Source organism: Geotrypetes seraphini, chromosome 2 (genome assembly GCF_902459505.1).
Source record: "Geotrypetes seraphini chromosome 2, aGeoSer1.1, whole genome shotgun sequence".
In the NCBI taxonomy this organism is placed as follows: domain Eukaryota; kingdom Metazoa; phylum Chordata; class Amphibia; order Gymnophiona; family Dermophiidae; genus Geotrypetes; species Geotrypetes seraphini.
This window is the reverse complement of record NC_047085.1, coordinates 327,961,457-327,972,193: the sequence shown is the minus strand read 5'-3', so window position 1 is coordinate 327,972,193 and position 10,737 is coordinate 327,961,457. Positions and strand designations below refer to the sequence as shown.

The following is a 10,737-nucleotide window of genomic DNA, read 5'->3' as shown; positions in this document are numbered from 1 at the left end:
AGAGAAGATGATGGTAGATTATAATATTGGGATGTGTTTTTTGAATAGTATGGTTTTTATATCTTTTCGAAACGCTTTGTAGTCCGTAGTTGTGGTCAGCAGCTTAGATATGATGGGGTCAATTTTCGCGGCCTGTGTAGCAAGTAGGTTGTCATATAGCTTTTTGCGTTTTGTGCCTTTGAGTGAGGGGTAGGTGAATGGGGTCTGGGTTCTCCTTACTCTAGTTGAGAGGTTTCGGGTTAGGCGGCTGTTTAGGTAGAGAGGTGCTGTTCCGTTTAGTGCTTTGAATAATAGACAGTATAGTTTGAATTGAGTTCTTGCTTGTATCGGTAGCCAGTGTGAGTCGAGATAGGCATTAGTGATGTGATCGTATTTTCCTAGCGAGTAGATAAGTCTGAGTGCTGTGTTCTGTACTGTCTGTAATTGTTTGGTCATGTAAGCGGGGCAGGGTAGATAAAGGCTGTTGCAGTAGTCTACAAGTCCTAGTACAAGTGATTGGACTAAGATCCTGTATTGTATTTTGTCAAAGAATTTTCTTATTTTTCGCAGGTTGCGCATGGTGTAGAAGGCTTTTTGGATGGTTTTGTTAGTATGAGTCTGCATTGTGCATCTCCTGTCTATTGTTACTCCCAGGATTTTGAGTGCGGGCTGTATTGGGCATGTGATTGCATTTGTCATCAGATCAGTTAAGGTAGGTTCTTTGTCTTTTTCTAGCAGCAGGAATTTGGTTTTATCCGTGTTCAGTTTCAGTTTGTGGTTGGTCATCCATGTTTCTACCGTTTCCAGAGTTTTTTTCAGTCGTCCTGATGAGTTGGGGTCTTGGGTATTGAAGGGGAGAAGGATTGTTATGTCGTCTGCGTAGCTGAATGAGACTATATTTAGGGAGTCTAGAGTGGTGCCCAGTGAGGATACGTAGAGGTTGAAAAGTATGGGTGATAATGGAGATCCTTGTGGTACTCCACAGGGGTTTGACCAAGGGTCAGATATGTGGTCTTTTGTCTTTACTTTATAAGTTCTAGTTTTAAGGAAGCCTTGGAACCAGTTGAGTACCAAACCTGTGATCCCTATGGCGTCTAGTATCTGGAGTAGTATGTTGTGATCCACTAGGTCGAAAGCTGCTGAAAGATCTAGTTGGATAAGTAGTATCCTGTTCCCTTTGCTGAGGTGTTGGTGGGCTATATCCATTAGAGATACAAGTAGTGTCTCTGTGCTGTGGTTTTTTCTGAATCCTGATTGTGATGGGTGTAGTATGTTGTGGTCTTCTAAGTAGTTGGTGAGGTATTGTGCTACAAGACCTTCTTGTAGTTTGATATATAATGGGATTGAAGCGATGGGTCTGTGGTTGGCTGGATTATTGTTTGGAGCTTTGGGATCTTTCGGTATGGGGGTGATAATAATCTCGCCTAGTTCTGGTGGGAAGTGACCATCTGTGAGCGTGGATTGTAGCCAGTTCATGAGGTTAGCTTTGAACTTGATGGATGCGGTTGTTAGCAGGTACGATGGGCAGCTGTTTAGGTCACAAGAAGTTTTACTATATTTGTTGTATAGTCGAGTCATGTCGTTCCATTGTACTTTGGGGAAGTTAGTCCACGTTCTGTCAGCTACTAAGGCTTCATCTATTGTTGGTGTTGTTATAATCTCATCGAGGAGGGTTAATGAATTGTTGAATGTGGATCTGATATTGGTGATTTTGTGCTTGAAGTAGTCTGCTAATTGGTGGGCTGAAGGAGATTGGTTTCCTTGAGTAGCTAGGAAAGGTTTGGTGTCCGTGAGTTTTCTTACAATATTGAAGAGTATTTTTGAGTCTGGGTTTTCAGTGCCTATTAGTTTGGAGTAGTATGCTTTCCTTTTTTCCTTTAGTTTGATGTTATATTGTTTGATTTGGATTCTCCATGCTACTTTTGTTTGGTCTTGTTTCTGTTTTTTCCATATTCTTTCGAGGTGTCTGCATTGTCTTTTTAAATGGAGAAGTTCGGCGTCGAACCATTTGTCTGAAGGTCTACAGATTTTGTTTTTTGTTTTTATTGGTGCTAGCTCGTTCAAAGTAGCTTCGCTAAGGGTACGCCAGTGAGTTACAAATTCTTTGGGGTTGATGTGGTCGAATGCTGGATCTACCTTCTCCCAAAATGTAGTAGGATTGATTTTCTGTCGTGTGTTGATGTGGATTTTTTGGGGTGCGGGTTTGTGGTTGTTTTGAGCCCAATTTATAGTGAAAGTGTATTTGTAGTGGTCTGACCAGAGGGAGGGGTGCCATATACCGTTGGATGTGTGTATGTTTTGAGTGTCAAGGTTATGGGACGTGAATGCTGCAATGTCCAGTTGGTGGCCTTTTTCGTGTGTGGGTTCGGGGTTAAATCTCTCTCATGAACATGCATTACAGTTCTCCTAAACCCCCAGACAAGTTTATGAACCAATACACTAGTGCTTTGTGGCAGCATGAAGCAGATAGCCAGCCAGGAGGAAGTCGTTGCACTAACAAGCCCCTGCAAGATACAATAGTGCTTCCATCTCGTGTGTGCTGATGGAGGACATACTGGGAAGAAATGGGGCGGATCCCTGTTTGCCTGCGCCCAATGCTCTTTAATGGAGCGCAGCGGTGCCTGTGCGATGTAGGTGCCAGATACATTATACTGTATATACCGGTATTTCAAATAAAATATATGGGTTGTCCTAACCTCCTTGTCCAAAGAAGATATTTTGTTAGATCTATTTGGAATATGTCTCCCTTAATATCACTATTTTTCTTTCCATGTGACATTTATTTTAAAATGCTTTACTCATGCACCCCTGTTAATTTCTGACTCATCTCGATCCGTCCCAAGGGAAATCCTGGGGGAAGGGGTAAAACACGGACCTGACGACCTCGCGGATCTAAAACCGCACGTCCTTAAAAATCTGAGGTCCATGCCACTTGTAGTTAGTTTCTGGCTCTGACAGACCTCGATGACAATTGAGCTCTGACGGATCCGTCTCAGCAGAGGGAGGGAAAAGTATTAGGATCCGTCAGCGCTAAAATGTCATCGAGGTCTGTCAGAGCCAGAGACTAGTGCTGGAGCGGCTCTAAAACGAATCCTTTAAACCGGTTTCCTAAAATCTGAGGTCCGCGCCACTTTTAGTCTCTGGTTCTGACAGACCTCTATGGCATTTTAGCGCTGACGGATCCTAATGCTTTTCCTTCACGGACCTCAGGGCAAAAAGTCTCATCACTTTTAGTCTCAGCATAGGAAGGGAAAAGCATTAGGATCCATCAGAGCTAAAGTGTCAAAGAGGTCTGTTAGAGTCAGAGACTAAAAGTGGCGCGGACCTCTGATTTTTAAGGACGTGCAGTTAAGATCCGTGAGGTCCGCATTTTACCCCTTTCCGCTTTACAGTCACTATAGCCTTTTAATCATGCACCTGGCTCTTTTGTCTTCTTCTTTTTTTTTTTTAACAGAAATGGACTTACTTTGAAAGGGTGCGACCATAGCAAACATGGAGGAGAAACTGCGGAGCTGCTGATGTTCGTGGATGGAGGGGGATTTATTCGTTCAACTCAGAGCTGCGGGACTAGTCAATAGAATCCATGTTGCCTTGGAAAACAGACTGTTTGGGTTGAACGAATAAATCCCCCCCTCCCCCTCCATTCACGAACATCAGCAGCTCCGCATTTTCTTCTCCACTGTTTGCTCTGGTCGCATCACTTTACTGCAGACCACTTGGCTTTCTTCGTTTGCTTACTTTGAAAAGGGGCACACACACAGCTCTTTGAGCAAATATAGGGCTCCATCGGGCTGGATTACACCCCTTCAAATGTATGATGCTAGCAATAAAATTATTCCTCCTGAAGCATAAAAGATGGGCCCACCCGCGTTTCTAAAAGGTGAACGCGTTCAGAGCGCATGTATTTAGTAGCTATTAAGAAAGAGGACTTAGGTCTTTTTACCAGGATCTCAATACAAGTCAATGAAGATCCTGGAAATCCTGGTTTTACCTTGTTCCTCCAGAAACAGGAGGATGGATCGAGACATCTGGGTTTTACTTCTACTGCAACCAATGGAAGTAAAACCTGGATTTCTCAATCCGTCCTCCTGTTTCTGGAGCCTTATGGAAACCCTTGGGGCAGTCATAGGATTAGGGTAGGGGTAGGCAATTCTGGTCTGTGAGAGCCGGAGCCAGGTCAGGTTTTCAGGATAGCCACAATAAATATGCATGAGATAGGTTTGCATCTCAAGGAGACAGTGCATGCAAATTCATCTCATACATATTCATTGTGGGTATCCTGAAAACCTGACCCGGCTCTCGCGGACTGGAATTGCCTACCCCTGGACTAGGGCAGGGGTATCAAAGTCCCTCCTCGAGGGCCACAATCCAGTCGGGTTTTCAGGATTTTCCCCAATGAATATGCATGGAATAGCCTACCATGAAAGCAGTGCATGCAAATAGATCTCACGCATATTCATTGGGGAAATCCTGAAAACCCGACTGGATTGCGGCCCTCCAGGAGGGACTTTGACACCCCTGCACTAGCGGATGGAATTGGGCAGGCTCAATGCTAGAAGCAGGTGGTTTTCCTGCACGGCAGCCAGCTTCAGCGGTGGTCATTTCTGGGCGGTGTAAAAGAGGCGAAAGCGATTTGAAAACAGGGGGAGGGGGGGGGGGGGTGTCCATTGTGCATATTGGAGGAAGCTGCCACGTGCAACGTGGCTGCTTTGTTTTGCTGAACGAAGTTCAGGTGCAGGACGTGTCGGAAAATGAGGCGGAGTCGTAAATCCATCCTCGTCAGTTCTGCTTTCATGTCCGCTGATTCGTGTCTCTGCCCTGGCCTGGGTGTGATATTGGTCTTGTCTGCGAGCAAAAACACCTGGACCCGGAGAACTATTTTATTTAGTTAATTATTTATATCTACACGCGCTGGATGGTATGATCGTAACTTAGACGTCTGAGAAAAAAAAAAAAAAAAAAAAAAGTTGTGCGCTTTAAACAGGACCAGATAAGCTGGGTAAGTACTGCACGGGGGTGGGATATACAAATGAGCAAAGTGTGCGTGGGGAGAGAAAAGGAAAAGCTTGATAAGAACTTCTGTAATGAACATAGACCAATTAAAGGCACGAAGCCATTATTATTATTTTTTTTTTTTTTGCATTTACATCATTAACGATGGTGATTTAATGATAATGTCCTGGGATTTCAATTCCTTCTCATTTGCAAAGAAAAGGCGCCTTTGAGGCATCATTAGGGAGTGATTCGGTAATATCAAACCAGGAATGGGAAACACTAAACCATGCTCAGAAGTCTAACACAAAGTGTGCAGCAAAATAAACAGCAAATGAGGTTATTAAAAGTCTGCTCCCGTATTTGCATAAATGAGCCGCTAAAATGTGTACATAATCTCCTGCCCCATTTTTGGACTGACTCGCTCATGAAAACCTAATGTAAATTCTTAAATGACCCGGCTCCCACTACCCCGTTCACAGGGAGAAAATCGCTGCGCTTTTTGCATAATTAACAGACCGGAAGATTGATACAGGCAGACTCGATGTAGTCCCTGCTCAACGCTGAAGCTTTTCCTGGCCTGCTAACTGTGGAAGGGACATGCATTCTTTTTTTTTTTTTTAATTGAATTTTCAAGATAACCTTGTTCAAGAAAATCAGCTGTAAATGTACAAATTAAATCGAGTCTCAAGGAAAACAAATTAAACCTTCTTAGACCACAATCAATCTTTGAGAATGCCTAGAAAATGTGAAGAGAAACAATAATTCTTGCAATAACTTGATATAAAAAGAATAGGCTTAGCATTAAAGTTCCCTATACAACTTAATTAACACAAGCGGTAGACAACTTCTTCATATCAAGAAATGCAGCAAGTGTTCAGGTGAAAGAAAAACATTTTAACTGCAAGGTACTTGACTAAACATTTGCGTGGGTAGGCTAAAAGAAAAGTTGCCCCCAGCGTCACGGGACATGCATTCTTATAAGAGTCGTCTTTGCCTATGTGTCTTTCAAGTAACCAGGTGCAGGAGGAGTCAGCGATTCAATGCAAGGCGAGAATGACGTTCAGACACTGCTGATATATACTCTTTTGGTATTTGGTTACTTTCAAACATTTTTATTGAAGGAATAAAGTAAAAATACAATCATATATTCATAAAGATATTCCTTACAAATTATTTCACATATTTAAAAATTCTAATCCATATAATCTATGAAATACTTAGGTTATCTAATTACATGAATGGAATTCCAGATATTTATTTTATTTCTTTATTTTTGTTAGCTTTCATCTGGGGCGGGGGATTTCATTTGGAGTGGAAGACAGGGGATAAGAGATGGAATTAAGGGGGGTATATAAAAGAATGGTTTAGTTCATATGGAAATTTAATTTGGAGGAATGATATAAATATGTACGAGAAATATTATTATTGTGATTCTTATTGTAATGAATATATTTTTGTATTATCTCGTATTTCTATATTGATTCTTTCAATAAAAATTGTTATAAATTAAAATACTATCATGAAAAACTATCATTCCTCCAAACATTTTATATTACAAACCATAGTCCCCCCTAGAGGCGTGAATCCTGTTTAAGTTCTCTTGTCTGTGCTATAAATCAATATTTGGTCTGGCCCCCAATTACCTAGTTTCCCATTTTAATCTGGCAAGTTCTTTTAGGCCCACACGAAGAATACATCTGTTCACTTATCCGACAATAAAAGCCTGCCACTACAAAAGATTCTGGGACAGAACTCTTGTCTTCCAGGCAGGCAAATGGAACGATTGGCTTAGTAACGTTATCACGCTCTCCTCATCCTATTTCAGTTTTAGAAAACTGGTAAAAACGAGTTTGTAAACTGAGAATCTATACAGCTCTGCTAATTCAACCTTAAGAACTATATAGCTTTCCAATTCTTTCATTATGTAAGATTGTATTGTTGACTTTGATTGTAACCTCTTCGCTGATTGTCCAGCGCTTCTTGCTGTAAACCGCCTTGAACTTCCATGGCTTTGGCGGTATCTAATATAATAAAATGGTAAGCCGCGCATGCGCACTTCCTATGCGTGCGTCCGTTTTCCGTGAGTTGTAGCACACATAGGAAGTGCGCATGCGCGGCTTACGGTTTGGCCTCACGCGAGGCAAGACAAGTGGCATGCGCGCTCTTCCCTGCTCTCCACCGCTGCCGGCCGCTAGCACCCACTGCCCTCTCCAAGCCTGGACCGCAGCCAGCCAACGATTGCCTCCACAGTGCGCAAGAGGAGAAGGGAGAGGGCTGAGGGCTGTCCCGCTGGCAGCATGGCCCCGATCCTCTTGCGCCGCAGCAGCGTCGATGACTCCCCCCTCCCGCACCAACTGCTGCCGCTCCTGTTTGAAGCGGCCTGATGAGGTTCACGGCCGGCTGTAGCGAACCTCGCAGGCCGCTCTCCACATGAAGCACGTTCCCTCTGACGCAATCGAGTCAGAAGGAACATGCTATCATATGGAGAGCGGCCTGCGAGGTTCAATACAGCCGCCCATGAACCTAAGCAGGCCGCTTTGAACAGGAACAAGAGTGGCAGTGGCGGCAGGATGCATGGAGGAAGGTAAGGACGGGAGGGGAAGCCAAAAAAGAAGGGCCCTGGAGCAGCCAGAAAAGGGAGCTGTTTTGGTGGGAGGGTTGTGCTGAGTGCACGAAGCAGGCAGGCAGCCATTGCACAACAGGGGGAGAGGCAAAAGGGGCTGCTTTGGGGTGATGGTTGTGCTGGGGGCCGACAGCAATCATGGGGGGAACAGAAGAGGGCCACGGAGCAGGCAGGCATGGCACAACAGGGGGCCAGAGGGAGAGCGAAAGGGGGCTGCTTTGGAGGGAGGGGTGTGCTGGGGGCAGACAGAAATCAGGGAGGGGGAGAAACAGAAGGGGGGGCCACAAAGCAGGCAGGCATTGCACAACAGGGGGAGAGGGAAAGGGGGCTGCTTTGGGGGGATGGTTGTTCTGGGGGCAGAAAGCAATCATGGGGGGATATAAGGGGGCCACAGAGCAGGCAGGCATGACACAACTGGGGGCCAGGGGGGGGGAGGGAAAGGGGGCTGCTTTGGGGGATGGTTGTTCTGGGGGCAGACAGCAATCATGGGGGGAACAGAAGGGGGCCAAGAAGCAGGCAGCCATTGCACAACAGGGGGAGAGGGAAAGGAGGCTGCTTTGGCAAGCAGGGGGGCCAGGGAGACAGAAAGAAAGAAAGACGCACAGACAGGGGACCAGGGAGAGACACAGACACAAAGAATGACAGACAGACAGCGTCCAGGGAGAGAGAGACAAATAAAAAACAAAAAACAGACATACAGACATCTACTCTAGCACCCGTTATTGTAACGGGCTTAAACACTAGTATGAGAATAAAATTATTATTATTATTAAACATAGGAAGTGTAACCACTTTTTAGAATTGTTATCTAAATGAATTTTCAGTCTTATCTTCTAGAATGTGGTTATAATACACAGTATCGTTCAAGCAAACGCAGCTGAGTGGTTCAGGCACTTGAGAACATGAACATCATGGCACTAAAATGAAGGGCTCCTTTTATCAAGCCACGCTAGCGGTTTAACATGCATAATAGCGTGCGTTAAACCGCCGGCCGCGCTAGCCGCTACCGCCTCCCTTGAGCATAAGGACATAAGAAGTTGCCTCCACTGAGGCAGACCATAGGTCCATCCTGCCCAGCGATCCGCTCCCGCGGCGGCCCATCAGGCCCATCGCCTGAGTAGTGCTCTATACCTGTCTATACCCTTCAATCCCTTTTTCTTCTAGGAATCTATCCAAACCTTCTTTGAAACCATTTAATGTTTTCTTGTCTACAACAGCCTCTGGAAGCGCGTTCCATGTATCCACCACCCTCTGAGTGAAAAAGAACTTCCTAGCGTTTGTTCTAAACCTGTCCCCTTTCAATTTCTCCGAGTGCCTCCTTGTACTTGTGGTGCCCCATAATTTGAAAAGTCTGTCCCTGTCTACTTTTTCTATGCCCTTCAGGATCTTGAAGGTTTCTATTATGTCTCCTCTAAGTCTCCGCTTTTCCAGGGAGAAAAGTCCCAACTGCTTCAATCTGTCGGTATATGGGAGATTTTCCATTCCCTTTATCAGTTTAGTTGCTCTTCTCTGTACTCCCTCAAGTACTGCCATGTCCTTCTTGAGGTACGGCGACCAGTACTGGACACAGTACTCCAGATGCGGCCGCACCATTGCACGATACAGCGGCATGATGACTTCCTTCGTCCTGGTCGTAATACCCTTCTTAATGATACCCAACATTCTGTTTGCTTTCTTTGAGGCTGTGGCGCACTGCGCCGACGCCTTCAGTGTTGCGTCTACCATCACTCCCAGGTCTCTCTCCAGGTTACTGACCCCTAGTGGTGTTCCCCCCCATTTTGTATGTGAACATCGGGTAGTTTTTTTGGCCAGCGCGGGGGTTAGCGCGTGATGAAACGTTGCGCGCGTTAACCCCGCTAGCACGGCTTGATAAAAGGAACCCTAAGTTTATGCTCTGGTGTCACTTTCTGTGGCTCTGGATATCTTGCGTTGTACATTGTTTTTTATTTCTGCACTAGGCTGGGCAGTGCTTGTGTTTCTGAAAAAGCAGTTTATACATTTTTAAATCAATTCATAATTTTTATCGTATACATTTGACTTAATCGCGCATTGTAAAAACTATATATCTGTACACAGTCCAGTAGAATAATTAATATAGGGGTCATTTTACTAGACTGTAAGTGCTAACATACATTTAGGGCCTCTTTTATTGAACTAAATAGGGGTGGCTGGCGCGGTAAATGCACCGAAGCTCAGAGGGATGCTTTGATGCATTTGCTGCATGGCACGCGATATCACGGCTTAATAAGATGCTCATAATGCACCAAAATAGCCTGATGTGCATTTACTAGACAAATGATGATAATTTTTTTGTAACTTATTTTTTGAACAGGCTTGCCAGGAGTGGAGAGTGGGTGTTATGTGCTAACCAGTTAGTGCACCTATATTACTGTGCACTAACTGGTTAGCACACAGTTAACGTGGGAGCCCTGACCACCACCTAAATAGGTGGTAGTAAGAGCACCCAGGGTAAATTTTTTTTTATTTTATTTTTTAATGGCTGCATGCTAACGTTTAATATTAGTGGAAAGTCATTAATAAACCAAACTGAAAGCGAGCCATTTTTGCCGGACACACTAGAAATGGACTTAGTGCCATATTAAAAGGACCCCCACAATTCATTTCTATTTGCAACAAATTGTAATGCTTTGTTAAAACTTTGTTGTGAGCATGTAACTTGCCAAATCTGAGTGGAGGATAGTAGCTGAACAGAACGTACGAAGCTGAGTTACTGCATAGTTTTATCAATATAAGGGCCCCCACCCCGAGACATAGGAACTGAGAATTGAGGGTTCTTTTACTACAATGCAATGAACAGGGTGGGTGGGGGGAATTCAGTAAATGGTGTCCAGTATAAAATTCAGGGATGATCCATGGCAGGGGTGTCAAAGTCCCTCCTCGAGGGCCGCAATCCAGTCGGGTTTTCAGGATTTTCCCCAATGAATATGCACGAGATCTATTTGCATGCGCTGCTTTCATTGTATTCCAATAGATCTCATGCATATTCATTGGGGAAAATCCTGAAAACCCGACTGGATTGCGGCCCTCGAGAAGGGACTTTGACACCCCTGCCATAGATCATCCCTGAATTTTATACTGGACACAATATAGGCACAATGTTGTGTTGGTGGACTAAGGCT

The 10,737-nt window shown here is 44.5% G+C and overlaps 1 protein-coding gene across 6 annotated transcripts in view; it reads left to right on the top strand.

Moving 5' to 3' along the window:
• The first annotated feature begins 4,651 nt into the window (after window positions 1–4,651).
• The window catches only part of RARB (retinoic acid receptor beta), a 751,528-nt gene continuing 745,442 nt past the window's right edge, over window positions 4,652–10,737 (top strand). For 4 of the 6 annotated variants that reach the window (XR_004538031.1, XR_004538032.1, XR_004538033.1 and 1 more), the window contains exon 1: window positions 5,992–6,062. The gene's annotated coding sequence lies outside the window, so the exon portion shown is untranslated. Of the gene's footprint in view, window positions 4,979–5,991; window positions 6,063–10,737 lie in introns of those variants that run through there. The other 2 variants (XM_033930170.1, XM_033930168.1) reach the window with 1 other exon arrangement.